At 47.5% G+C, this 14306-nt stretch overlaps 1 protein-coding gene across 4 annotated transcripts in view; it reads right to left on the bottom strand.

The window, feature by feature from the left end:
• The window catches only part of PAK4 (p21 (RAC1) activated kinase 4), an 83111-nt gene that overhangs the window by 55967 nt on the left and 12838 nt on the right, over nt 1-14306 (bottom strand). The window contains exon 1 of one of the 4 annotated variants that reach the window (XM_083627190.1): nt 7017-7132. The exons of 2 other annotated variants lie outside the window; for them this stretch is intronic. The gene's annotated coding sequence lies outside the window, so the exon portion shown is untranslated. Of the gene's footprint in view, nt 1-7016; nt 7133-14306 lie in introns of those variants that run through there. One more of the 4 variants, XM_083627189.1, reaches the window with a different exon arrangement.

Genomic DNA, 14306 nt, shown 5'->3' with positions numbered 1-14306 from the left:
TATTATTTGTACCCCGCCCATCTGGCTGGGTTTCCCCAGCCACTCTGGGCGGCTTCCAACAAAGACCAAAAAATACACTAAAATGTCACACATTAAAAACTCCCCTTCTATACTCCCCTTACTCCACACAAAGTGGCAGAAACTGTTTTGGGCTTTAAAGGTTAACAACATCACCTTGATTTGTTCACAGAATGCACAATGTTAAAATTCTCTCTCTGCGTGTGTGTACATCCACCCACCCTACCCCACCCTTCATCAATAGCTCTCAGGGTGCTTCACAAGATAAATGCAATTTTTTAAAATTTCTCAGCAATCATTACAACCACCCCATAAAGGGAGTCCGCATCCCCTGCAGTGTGTGCCTGACCAGTATTCCAGCTCTGACTTGAATCAAGAGGTTGGGTACAACAGGTCTCTGTCTGGAAAGAGCAAGTCTGAGCCAAGGAATATCCAAGCGATTCCAGTTTTGCGCCATTGCACAGCAGAGGAAATGCACAACCTCAAAAGCATCTGCAAGGATGAGCCATTCAGGTAAGTGGCCAATTAACAGCTGTTGGATTCCAGGCATGGGCAAGGAGTTCCCCCAGCTAATTTTTAATTGCCCCATAGAAAGTATACCGGCAAGGGAGACTTAAGGGACACACCCATCATCTTCATAACCGGGATCTTCCTTGTCAAAGCTAAACACTACATCACACTGGCTCAACCCTATCCGGTCACTGGTATCCAAGCAACCAGCCTAATTTGGCTCAGTGGCTTCCGTCCCGTTCATCAGGACAATTCTGAGTGGAGCAATTTACCTGTGGAGACTGACAAAGGCCCTTTTCTTAGCCACTAACCCTGCTCCATTTCCAGTGAGTGGGCAGCCGCAAGAGCTGGCTTACGAAGCAGGCTGAAACGGCCAACTCTAAACAGGTACGTTAACCTTTTGCACTCTAAAAACACAGGTGCTTTGTCAGCTGAAACTTTAGGGGCGTTGGGTCGGCATTCTGATCTTCCAACTCAGGCCTCCAAATTGCAAGCAGCACGATGACTCAACTTCTAGTCATCAACACTGCGAGGGGCTGAAACCAGCAGGTTTCCTGGTCCTCCTCCTGACAGGTGCAAGTCTCAGGCAGCTCACCGGCCAACTCACCAGGGCTGAGTCAACAAGGTTCTGCATAGCACAGAGGTTTTCAACCTTTTTGAGTCCACGGCTCCCTTAACCAACTACCGTATTTTTCGCTCTATAAGACGCACCAGACCACAAGACGCACCTAGTTTTTGGAGGAGGAAAAGAAGAAAAAAAATATTCTGAATCTCAGAAGCCAGAACAGCAAAAGGGATCGCTGCGCAGTGAAAGCAGCAATCCCTCTTGCTGTTCTGACTTCTGGGAAAGCTGCGCAGCCTGCATTCACTCCATAAGAAGCACACACATTTCCACTTACTTTTTGGGAGGGAAAAAGTGAGTCTTATAGAGCAAAAAATACGGTACATTCTTTCTGCGGCACCCCAGGAGCCCAGTTACGTCACCCCTTGCCTGCAGAGCTGGCATCCTCTCACCCTTTTTCAAAAGCCCTCCCTTGTGGAGTGTTCCCTCAGCCTCCATTCCTCTCCCCTTGGGAGTCTCTGAGCTTGCGCCCCCCCCGCCCCCTCAAAGAGAGGTGTCTCCCAGAGGCACCATTTGCCTGCGGAGCTTATAGCCAGCGCTGCTGCAATAGACAGCTGTGCAAGCCTTTGGGAGGCAGAGACGCGAGGGAGCGAAGGAAAGAGGGACAGATGCCAGTGTTGCCCGCAGCACCCCTGACCATCATTCAAGGCACCCCAGGGTGCCACAGCACACTGGTTGAAAACCACTGGCACAGCACTTCCTGATCCCTCCCTGAATCCTCTGATCCAAACTCTCCTGCAAACTCACTCAGCTCTACTCCTTCTCCAAAAGGTCGAGCAAAAAAATGCCATTTACACAACATACATTTCCAAATGAGGCGAAATCCAAATTTAACCTAATGTTAGGAGTTTGGGGAAATAGGCTGCATGCCAGACCCCCTCTAACCCCTGGATCCCTCAAGTGCTGAAAGCTAATCAAGCCTTCTAATTCCGGAAATAGCCAGGATGGCTTCCCGGTGAGGTGATGGGGGGTTAAGGGGCTCAATGTGAGATGGCAAATGGGCAGGGGCCCCTCCCTTAACCGACAAAGCCAGAGTTTGGAGTAGAGAGTTTTGCAGTGATACGATCTAGAAGTAAAGCAGCAAGCTAGACAGAGAGTCAGAGCAAAGTTTGAGAGCAAGCTTTGATTTCTGCTTGAATCCAAGGCTGCAAGATGGGAGAAGCAAGGCTCCCCCTTGGTGTGTTAATGCTCTGAACCCCTCCATCGCAGGTCCAGGTAAAGACACCACAGTCCCTGCTGTACCTCATTCCCAAAAGGAAACATGAACCCTGGGTAAGTGCCTGGGACCCCTGCTCTTGTGCACTGCTTGGAGATTGGGATGGCGCACGATAATGAGCTTCGTGTTCTTGCCACGAATCAAGAAGCCCTAAACGGCCTCGGTCCAGTATATCTGAAGGAGCGTCTCCTCCCCCATCGTTCTGCCCGGACACTGAGGTCCAGCTCCGAGGGCCTTCTGGCGGTTCCCTCACTGCGAGAGGCCAAGTTACAGGGAACCAGGCAGAGGGCCTTCTCGGTAGTGGCGCCCGCCCTGTGGAACACCCTCCCATCAGATGTCAAAGCGATAAACAACTACCTGACATTCAGAAGACATCTGAAGGCAGCGCTGTTTAGGGAAGTTTTTAATATGTGACATTTTAGTGTGTTTTTCATCTTTGTTGGAAGCCGCCCAGTGTGGCTGGGGAAACCCAGCCAGATGGGCGGGGTACAAATAATAAATAATAATAATAATAATAATTATTATTATTATTATTATTATTATTATTATTATTATTAGCAACCGATTTGACCCCAAGGATTGCTCCAGCTTTCTTCCAAGTTGTGCAGTAGCTAATTCCCTACTGCACAAGAATCGCAGAAAAAGGCACAGGGGCCCTTAGCGATGGCAGAAAGGGCAAGGAGGAAGGATTTCGCTTTGGGCTCATTTGAGCTCACTGCACAGGCATTTGGAAGCTTACACAGTACCAAGGAAGGTCATTCCGGAAGGCCTCTTGTGTTTTAAAAGGGCTTCCACCCTTAGGTCTCTTTATACATTGGGCTTAATTAGAATGTTCTCACTGAAGACGGTTCTAATTAAACCCAAAACAATTAGGAGCTGTTAGGACCAGTCAGAGAAGCAAGTAGCCGAAAGATGCGTCATGCCACACAAGTGTGTTCCTCCAGTCAAATGAGGGGCATGTATCACGAAGAGCCGGCATTAGCCATTCCTCTGAGAGAGGCACAGAGAAAGGACTTCAAAACCAAAGCACTTTTTGCCAACAAGAAACTGGACTTTGCCTTTGAAGCAGGTTCTGTTCAAGGACAAGTCAAGGTCAGCTTCCAAGTTGTTGTTGTTGTTGTTAGAAAAAAACAAAACACAGTGACAATTCACCTCCTACAAGGTCATGCCAACCTGGACAAAACTCCCAACAGCAACGTTAAGATTTTTCTAAGCAATAAAGCAATCACAAATGAAATCAAAGTCCCTTTTCATTTACGTATAATCAATCTTAGTCTCTCGATGGCTTCCAAGAGGAATTTGCTGTAATGATGATTTTAATGCAGTCTGGCAGCAGACCATACCGCTAAGCACTAATTGTGTTGGGGGTGCGCGCGAAATCTATCCTTTCACTGGACAACACGGAGGTTGTGGGTTCTTTCTTTCCCCCTGCCGACCTCCCGAGAAAGATTCTGTTCTCAGAGTGATACCAAGTCCCTAAGGGTCTCCACCAGCAGAAATGAGATTGAAACCAATGCCCAGCAGCCATTTCTGCATCTCCTTGAGACTGTATTAACTATCTCATGAGCTTGTTTCCTTTTGCCTTATTTGTACGCTATTGCGTCTTCGGCTTAGCGATAGTGATGTTTGCTCATTTTTAATGCTATTACGAGCCACTTCGAGCTCAACCTGGTATTTTGGAAAAGCTAAATACAAATATTAAACCTAAATGAACAGCAGAAACCATTCAATCCTGTCGAGCTGGGTCATGCAGCGAAAGCATTTCAGGACACAGAAAGATCACTGGCAGGGATGGAGGGAAGAATGTTCAGAAAACAGACTTTTCCCCCTGCAGGTTGTTTGCAGGCCTCCTAAGCTTAATTTAGTCTCTCCAGCTGTTCCCCTACCAGCTTCGCTGTGCAAGAGCTCTCCATTTAGCTGGTCTCCTCTCGCTGCTTGAGCAGATAAACTGAAAGACCTGCCTGAAAGCAATTCAGGCAGATGCGGCAGCAGCCTGCCTAGGTGCGTCTTCGCGGAGCCTGCTTGAACTCAAACCAGTGTTTGAAATTAGCCAGGCGCCAGGCGCATTTTGCACCTGGTTATCAGTCACTTACGACCGAGTGAAGGTGCCTGGATGCCAGGATGGCGCCTGACATCTCCACCACCTGGAGGTGCCTGCCTGGAGATCCTTGGATCTTGACTGTTTTCACACACTAATACCACAGCATTATTTATCCGTTATATTTTATCTGCACAATCAGAATCAATTTCAGGAACCAAAAATTCATTCTCTGTGCAGCCTGAGCAGGAGTAGTGAACAACGCTATAGTTAATTGTTATCACTTGCCTTGCCTTCCCTTACCCCACCCCACTGCCCTGCTCACAGTTGTGAAAAATATTCTTGCGTTATGAATGATCCATGTCACCATTAAGAAAAAGAAGTCAGAATAAGGCAATACAGTGGTATCTCGGTTTACGAACATAATCCATTTCGGAAGTCCGTTCTTAAACCAAAACGGTTCATAAACCGAGGCGCACTTTCCCTAATGAGGCCTCCCACCGCTAGTGCCCTTCCACTGTTCAGATTCCATTCTTAGACCGAGGTAAAGTTCTCAAACCACTATTTCTGGTTTTGCGGAGTTTGTAAACCAAATCGTTCTTAAACCGGACTGTTCTTAAACCAAGGTACCACTGTCCCTGGATCAAGGGACTTTTCTTCTTTCAGTTCACAAAGCCCTTAACCTAGCTCAAGGTTGTCATATGAACTAGACAGATGTTTTACTGATCACAGTCAGTCCATCATTTGAAAAATAAGACCTGAGAGCCGTCGTGCCCCAAAATGGCAACTAGACATTCCATTTTGGCGGCTGTAACCTTGGTTTACAGAGCCATTTGGCTCCAACTTATATATCTGAGTTTCTAACACTGACCCAAACTGGAAAACATTGTGGTGAAAAGGAAATATATCCAAACTAAATGTGTCTTTCATAAACATGGCAAACAGTCATCCGGCGCCGGATCAGGTAAGACTGGGGAAAGCAGCGCATTTCTAATAAAAATGAAAGAGATTTGAAATTAACCATTTAAAAATGGAAAAGCGCCAGCCATCTGCAAGCCTGTTCCTTTGAAAAATCTCAGGATTTCCTATGAAATAAATCGACACAGACTTAAAAAAAACAAAGAAAGAAACATTGCATAATGAATTCACACATAAAAGCCAAGATGTGAAAGAGAGAGGAAGCAGTGATTAGCTGCAGCCCAGATCTCAGGGCACATCAGGAGCTTTGCAGTGACGCTTCAAAACACACCCCTGGTTCGAGATGATGGGGGGGGGGAGGAAGACGATAAGGGTGAAGGGGAAACACCATATATGTGGCCTTCACACAGCTTCTCTGCAATGCAGCTTGTTTCGAGTCAACCATGGATGGTGAACCCAGAAATGAACTATGGCAGGAACAAAGTACAGAATTATTATTATTATTATTATTATGCACACGGGTGGTTAAACCACAGAGCCTAGGACTTGCTGATCAGAAGGTCGGCGGTTCGAATCCCTACGACGGGTGAGCTCCTGTTGCTTGGTCCCTGCTCCTGCCAACCTAGCAGTTTGAAAGCACGTCAAAGTGCAAGTAGATAAATAGGTACCGCTCCGGTGGGAAGGTAAACAGCGTTTCCATGCACTGCTCTGGTTCGCCAGAAGCGGCTCAGTCATGCTGGCCACATGACCTGGAAGCTGTACGCCGGCTCCCTCGGCCAATAAAGCAAGATGAGCGCCGCAACCCCAGAGTCGGCCACAACTGGACCTAATGGTCAGGGGTCCCTTTACCTTTACCTATTATGCACACAAGAGCTTCGTGTGAACCATTGTCTCCACCCCAAAACTCAAGACATATATCACCTTTTCTGAAAACCTGCCACCCATTTGACAGGGCTTGGCGGACTGCATCCAAGGCCTGAAGGACGAATTACGACTCAACCTCTGAAGGCATCCAAGGGCTGCAGCCAATGCTGCTCCACAACTTTCCAAATACTTTGTCCCTCCCCTAAGACCCCTTGAGAGAAGCCCTCTCACTGATCTTTTCATGGAATGGTATCATTACGCTTCTCCCAGGCGTCCACCATACATGGCACACCTGTTTTTAATCAGCCAAACAGAAATATTTGTGATGGGAAAGCCGGCACATCGCGCAGGGGGGAAGTCAGAGATAAAGGCTTGCCTGTGACATTAACGAGCAGAGGCTGAAGCTTCACAGGCCTGGGCTTTCTCACATTCCTCAAGCGACTTCCTACCCAATTCTACAAAGATATACTTGACACCAAAGGATTCCAAAGTGCTCATTAATAAAGAACATCACAACCCGCCAGAGCCACCCCCGACAGGAAAGTAAAAATTAAAAGGGTTTAAAGGCGTTATCTTGGCTCCCCTCGCCCACACCACTGTTTGCATATGGCAGGAATAGCGAAACCGTGGCTCTCCAGATATTGTTGGACTACCATTCTCATTAGCCGGAGCCGCTGGATGTGGGCTACTGGGAGTCCAACCATACCTGGAGAGCCACCCCTGGTATTTGTCATTCCATGTTACGCTGGGGGGTGGGGTGGAAGAGGGGGTCAAAAGCAAGTCCTGAACAGAGATGCAATTCAATTTATGCATCTGTGGGCCTTACGAACTTGGGCAACTAGCCTGCCTGCTCTTGAGGTGGGATAGCTGAAGATGCCAGTGAATCCACAATGCCTTGCTGGTCCACTTGCCCTTAGCTTTGTTTAAGTCATATCTGCAAGATGTAAAAAAGGGAGACCTCATTACCAGTGATGTTAAATTCTCGAGAATAATCTTTTGGAGAATATTCTCAAGAATATTCTCGATTAATGAGAATATTAGAGAATTTTCATTTAAAATAGGAGAATATTCATTTTAAATATAACTTTAATGCACTGAAAATGGTATAATTAGTTAATATACATGCTTATTCATGGGTAAACTTGTTCAGATGGCAACCAAAAACTGTACAGATACTTCTATTCCATGGGGCAATGCAGTGAATTCACATTTTTTGATTTTTTGCACCAAACTTGAAATTGAAAATTCAATGTGAATGTCTCATGTTAATCACTAAGCCTGCCACTAACCCGTATACTTACCATCAACTTTGCATTCTAATTATGTTGCCAACTGCCAATGGTGAATGACACAATGCCCAGTAATGTAACTGGATCAAAAAAAAATATTATTCATTACTTAACTGGCAATATCACAGCTTGACTTAATATTTGCTAGATTGTTTTAATGTGGGTTGTAAAACTGGTTCTTACATTAGAATTTACAGTTTGTGGAGAATATTCTATGGAGAATTTTCTAGCAGAGAATATCACTACTCCTTCCCATCCTGCTTACAAGACCTCTCCTACCAGCTCTCTAGACCAGTACAGTGGTACCTCGGGTTAAGTACTTAATTCGTTCTGGAGGTCTGTTCTTAACCTGAAACTGTTCTTAACCTGAAGCACCACTTTAGCTAATGTGGTCTCCTGCTGCTGCTGCGCTGCCGGAGCACGATTTCTGTTCTCATCCTGAAGCAATTAACCCAAGTTACTATTTCTGGGTTAGTGGAGTCTGTAACCTGAAGCGTATGTAACCTGAGGTACCACTGTAGTCTTCAACCTTTTCAAACCCAGGGCTCCACCTTTGAATGGTACTGATGCTCCTGTTGCAACCCACCTGACCCAGTAGGGCAGCGGTTCTCAACCTGTGGGTCCCCAGATGTTGTTGGACTACAACTCCCATCATCCCTAGCTAGCAAGGCCAGAGCTCAGGGATGATGGGAGTTGTAGTCCAACTACATCTGGGGACCCACAGGTTGAGAACCGCTGCAGTAGAGGGTCCAAACACACCAGCTGAAGATTGTTAAACTATGGAACTCGCTTGCACAGGAGACAGTGATGGGCGCCAACCTAGATGGCTCTAAAAGATTGAGACAAATGAGGAGGGGTATTGATAGCTATTTGCCATGGTGACTATGCTCTGCCTTCACAGTTCGAGCTTTCAAATAGCAATTGCTGGAAACCACAGGAAGGGAAAAAGCGCTTGTGCTCGGGTTCTGCTTTTGGGCTTACCATGAGCATTTTGTCAGCCACTGTGAGAACAGGATAATGGACTGGATGGGACATTGGTCTGATCCAGCCGGCTCTTCTGATGTAAGATCAGAGCTCTAGAAGAAATTATTGCTTCCCACAGGCCAGAACATGTCTGATATATCCTCAAATATAGTTTGAACTGAAATAGTGATTTGCACCCGGCTCCCTGTGAGCTTCAAGGTTCAGCAGGCTCTGCCCATTCAAGCCCACTGGCCTCAGACGCGTTCCCAATGGGCCTCCTCTCTTACCAGCGGAAACTCATTCCCCTGTAACCAGATAAGAGTGTGCAAAGTGATCTATGAAATCCCTCACATCTGCTGCCAGGAGAGTGACTCCCTATTAGTCATATCTGAGAACTATCAGCCACTGCCAGAGTCTGGCTGCCAGCTTCACTCAAGAGGCACTGAAATATTCTGCCCCAGAGCTTTTGCCATCAGGACACCAGACAGAGACCTCGGAAAAGCCAAGCTCAGAATGGGTCTGTGCCAAACTGGACTTCTGGACATTGCTGGTCCAGCAAAATGCACTCACTTCCCTCCCTCTCAAAGAGTCAGGCACCCTCTGATTTCATCCCTCTCTCTAGGGCAGGGTTCAGCAAACATTTCCAGCAGGGGGCCAGTCCACTGTCCCTCAGACCTTATGGGGGGCTGGACTATATTTTGAAAATAAAAAAAAAGAACGAATTCCTATGCCCCACAAATAACCCAGAGATGCATTTTAAATAAAAGCACACATTCTGTCATGTAAAAACACCAGGCAGGCCCCACAAATAACTCAGAGATGAATTTTAAATAAAAGCACACATTCTGCTCATGTAAAAACACGCTGATTCCCGGACCGCCCACAGGCCAGATTTAGAAGGCGATTGGGCCGGATACGGGCCCCGGGCCTTAGTTTGCCTACCCATGCTCTAGGGATTAGCATGCCCAGAAGGCAAATGGGTAGATGCAGGCATCAAACAAGGAGGGAGGGTAACAAGAGGTCTATCATCTCTCAGCACACACACACACACAAGCCTCTGCACGGACTGCAGCTCTGAGAGATGCAGGAGGCTCCGGCCAATTGCAGTCAGCGCCTGAGCAGCGCTCAAAGGAAAGAGGGGCATAGGAGGGAGGCAGGGGGACCAGCAGGCATGCTAGGAATGCAGAGAGATCTGACACAGTCCTCTCCAGCTATCCCACCTCAAGAGCAGGCCGGCCACTGCACTCTGGGAATCAGCGCTTCAGCAGTCACATGGCCTCCAGGACCAGTCTATGGCATTTTATAATAATTAATTAATTAATTAATAATAAATTTATACCCCACCCATCTGGCTGGGTTTCCCCAGCCACTCTGGGAGGCTTCCCACAAAATATTAAAATACAGTGGTACCCTGGGTTACATACACTTCAGGTTACAGACACTTCAGGTTACAGACTCTGCTAACCCAGAAATATTACCTCCAGTTAAGAACTTTGCTTCAGGATGAGAACAGAAATCGTGCTCCAGCGGCGCGGCAGCAGCAGGAAGCCCAATTAGCTAAAATGGTGCTTCAGATTAAGAACAGTTTCAGGTTAAGAACAGACCTCCAGAACGAGTTAAGTACTTAACTCGAGGTACCACTGTACAATAGTCTGTTAAACATTAAAAGCTTCCCTAAACAGGGCTGCCTTCAGATGTCTTCTAAAAGTCTGGTAGTTGTTTTTCTCTTTGACATCTGGTGGGAGGAAGTTCCACAGGGCGAGCGCCACTACAGTGGTACCTCGGGTTACATACGCTTCAGGTTACATACGCTTCAGGTTACAGACTCCGCTAACCCAGAAATAGTGCTTCAGGTTAAGAACTTTGCTTCAGGGTGAGAACAGAAATCGTGCTCCAGCGGTGCGGCAGCAGCAGGAGGCCCCATTAGCTAAAGTGGTGCTTCAGGTTAAGAACAGTTTCAGGTCAAGGACGGACCTCTGGAACGAATTAAGTACTTAACCCGAGGTACCAGTGTACCGAGAAGGCCCTCTGCCTGGTTCCCTGTAACTTGGCTTCATGCAGCAAGGGAACTGCCAGAAGGCGGTTCTTTAGGGGGCTTGAGTGGGACAGAGCGCATCATTTAAAACACAGAATGCGATCCAGCTGTTTTGAGGCAGCATGGAAATGAAAACCCAACACTGTGCCCTGGGTCAAGTCCCTCTCCCTAACTCACCCACCCAAAATTGACCACTGGAGGTGACCATCTCACCTTGCCTTGTGGCAGGGATGCCTCTGGTGGAGACACCTGGCTCCAAGCCTTCCCTGGGGCCACAGGAACTGGGAGGCAAGGTTGAGCCATGGAAATGCCGTGCCAGCCCTCCACACACAAACAGCAGTGGTGCTGTCAGGTTAGACAAGCCAGACAGGAAGTTGCATTGTACACAGTCAGACCGCTGGTCCAGTTAAATCTGCATTGTCTACACACCATCTGGCATCAGCAGTCCAGGGTTTCAGACAGGAGCCTGACCCAGCCCTGCTGGAAAATGTTGAGGATAGAAGCCGGGACCTTCTGCCAGTGAGCAGTGGCCCAGGGAGGAATATTTGAAGACGAGGAAAATATGCAAGGAAAACTCACTCCCCCCGCCCTTTACAGGGGTTTACTGTTTTGCTTTGAATGGCCGAAGAGGTGGTCAGAAGGTGCCTTGTGGGGGAAAGACAGTCTGAGTGGGGTCTGAATAGCAGACCTCCCTGTAGGAGGCTCATCTAGGCCACCCTGTGCACTCCCCAGAGGAAAGGGAAGATGTGGATGTTTAAGGAATCACAATTCTCAGCAGATTCCTCCCACCACCTCCAGAAATCCCAGTTGCGATGGGCTATTAAAAGGGGGGGGGATAAGTCCTTTCCCCATTTTGCACAACGCCCTCAGGTGCATAAATGTCACAGGGCTTGTGGTGGCAGCAGCGCTTCCGCAAGCGATTACTATTTGGTGGTAATTAAGCTGCTAGTTGATTGAGCAAGACCCTTAATTAGCTCTTTACATCGTTACCAAAATTACAGCATATTTCCCCTGCTAAAAACACACACGTGGGATGGGAGGGAAGGACAGTTTGGTGGAACTCACAGCAATTGCTACTAATCTTCATTAGCGGGAAGCATACCCATTACTTAAAAAATATCTAAGTGAGTCTAAGGGGAAGGTTCTGCTGCTAAACAACTCCTCCTTTTCCTCATCTGTTGCTCATCTCAACCATGATAATGCTGGGACTGCCTCTCCACTAGAGAATGACACCTCCCCACTACAGAAAATCTAGGAAGCATCAGCTCTCCCCTATAATAATAATAATAGTAATAATTTATTATTTGTACCCGGCCCATCTGGCTGGGTTTCCCCAGCCACTCTGGGCGGCTTCCACAGAAACCAAAAATACACTAAAATATCACACATTAAAAACTTCCCTGAACAAGGCTGCCTTAAGATGTCTTCTGAATGTCAGGTAGTTGTTTATCGCTTTGACATCTGATGGGAGGGCGTTCCACAGGGCAGGCACCACTACTGAGAAGGCCCTCTGCCTGGTTCCCTGTAGCTTTGCTTCTTGCAATGAGGGAACCACCAGAAGGCCCTCGGCAATGGACCTCAGCGTCCGGGCAGAATGATGGGGGTGGAGACGCTCCTTCAGGTATACTGGGCCGAGGCCATTTAGGGCTTTAAAGGTCAACACCAACACTTTGAATTGTGCTCGGAAACGTACTGGGAGCCAGTGTAGGTATTTCAAGACCGGTGTTATGTGGTCTCGGTGGCCGCTCCCTGTCACCAGTCTAGCTGCCGCATTCTGGATTAGTTGTAGTTTCTGGGTCACCTTCAAAGGTAGCCCCACGTAAAGCGCATTGCAGTAGTCCAAGCGGGAGATAACTAGAGCATGCACCACTCTGGCCAGACAGTCTGCGGGCAGGGAGGGTCTCAGCCTGTGTACCAGGTGGAGCTGGTAGACAGCTGCCCTGGACACAGAATTGACCTGCGCCTCCATGGACAGCTGTGAGTCCAAAATGACTCCCAGGCTGCGCACCTATTTCCCTCTGTAAAGTAGGTGTCAATATATAAATAAAAGATGCAGCCTAATACTTGAGCATCTTCTCTCGCCCCCATCCCACAAAGCTCTGCAAGTCTCAGCCAACTCCTGTAGAATGACTTAGAGGCAGATCTGTAGGGAAATGGATAAATCTAATTGATTTACCAAACTTTTCTCTCTGTGTGTGTGTGTGTTTTGTGCTGGTTTAACTAAGATTCGTTTTATTAATCACAACCTTTCCTTTCTGTGACACATCATTCCATCTTGCTTGCTTCAGAGCCAGGAACTACGATGCCAGCTATTTATAATGCGAATAATTTAAAACTAATTCTTACCCATTAAAGTAATTCCTGACAATTGCCTTGTCATTTTCACTCTAAATACTCTCAAGTTCCCTCCTGCGAGGCTGGCTATGTCAGAGAGAGTCTGCCAGAGTTTGCTCATTCAAACATGTCCCCAACATTCAAAACCCTCATTACTTTTCAAAGCACAATGTAAACAAAGGAAGGGAAACACAGAAACGAGGCAACAACTGAACCATCTCAAGCACAGGAAAATTCCTAGGAACTCTGTGCACTCCAGCAGTGGATTAGCATGAAGCTGAGAGCCAGGAAGTTTCTGGAATTTCCAGAGACTTCCTAGTTATCTGGATTAAGAGCAAAAGGTGCAAACAAGCAGCACTATTAAGACCACACACAATTCACAAGTTTATATTGTATATATAGTAAAAGCTATGGTTTTCCCAGTAGTGATGTATGGAAGTGAAAGCTGGACCATCAAGAAGGCTGATCGCCGAAGAATTGATGCTTTTGAATTCTGGTGCTCTTGAGGAGGAGGAGACTCTTGAGAGTCCCATGGACTGCAGGAAGATCAAACCTCTCCATTCTCCAAGGAAATCAGCCCTGAGTGCTCACAGGAAGGACAGATCGTGAAGTTGAGGCTCCAATACTTTGGCCACCTCATGAGAAGAGAAGACTCCCTGGAAAAGACCCTGAGGTTGGGAAAGATGGAGGGCACAAGGAGAAGGGGACAACAGAGGATGAGATAGTTGGACAGTGTTCTTGAAGCTACCAGCATGAGTTTGACCAAACTGCGGGAGGCAGTGGAAGACAGGAGTGCCTGGCGTGCTCTGGTCCATGGGGTCACGAAGAGGCGGACACGACTAAACAACTAAACAACAACAACAACATATATCCCAATCTTCTCCTCTGATGAGCTCAAGGTGGCGTACACAATTCTGCCCCATCTCATTTAATCCCCACCTTGTGAGGTAGGTTAGGCTGAGAAGCAGTGAGTGGCCTAAGGTCACACCCAATGAGTGTCATGGCCGAATGGGGGGTGGATTTGAACCATGGTCTCCCAGATCCTAGTCCAACCACTGTACCACACTGGCCCTCTGGTTCACTTGCATATGCAGCTCACTCATGAAGCCACACACCTGGAAGAGGTAGCTTGCTTCGGCGATTGGGCCTCTGCTCTTCTCTTTCTCCACCGGACTCGAAAATTCCATTTAACAGGCTGACAGATTACACACCTCTCCCTGTCGGACTCCCATCAGCAAGATGAGACAATCGTTGCATTCCACCCCGTGCCTGTATGCAGATAGCACCACATAGGAGAATAAAGTTTCCCAAACACTTGTCTTTGGTTCTCTGGGGCAAAGCCAAGGAGAAAAGGTCAAGGATGTAGCAATGCTGGCAAGTTCACCATGGACACGCAGACCTCGGTGGCAGGAACGTGAAAGGGGGGAGGGGAGGCAACTGGCGCGCTAAAATAAACGAGGAACATGAAGATATATGCAGCAGACTAATCACATGAGAGG

Source organism: Podarcis filfolensis, assembly GCF_964270895.1.
Source record: "Podarcis filfolensis genome assembly, chromosome: 8".
In the NCBI taxonomy this organism is placed as follows: domain Eukaryota; kingdom Metazoa; phylum Chordata; class Lepidosauria; order Squamata; family Lacertidae; genus Podarcis; species Podarcis filfolensis.
The sequence above is the reverse complement of the archived record's forward strand: the minus strand, read 5'-3'. Positions and strand labels throughout refer to the sequence as shown.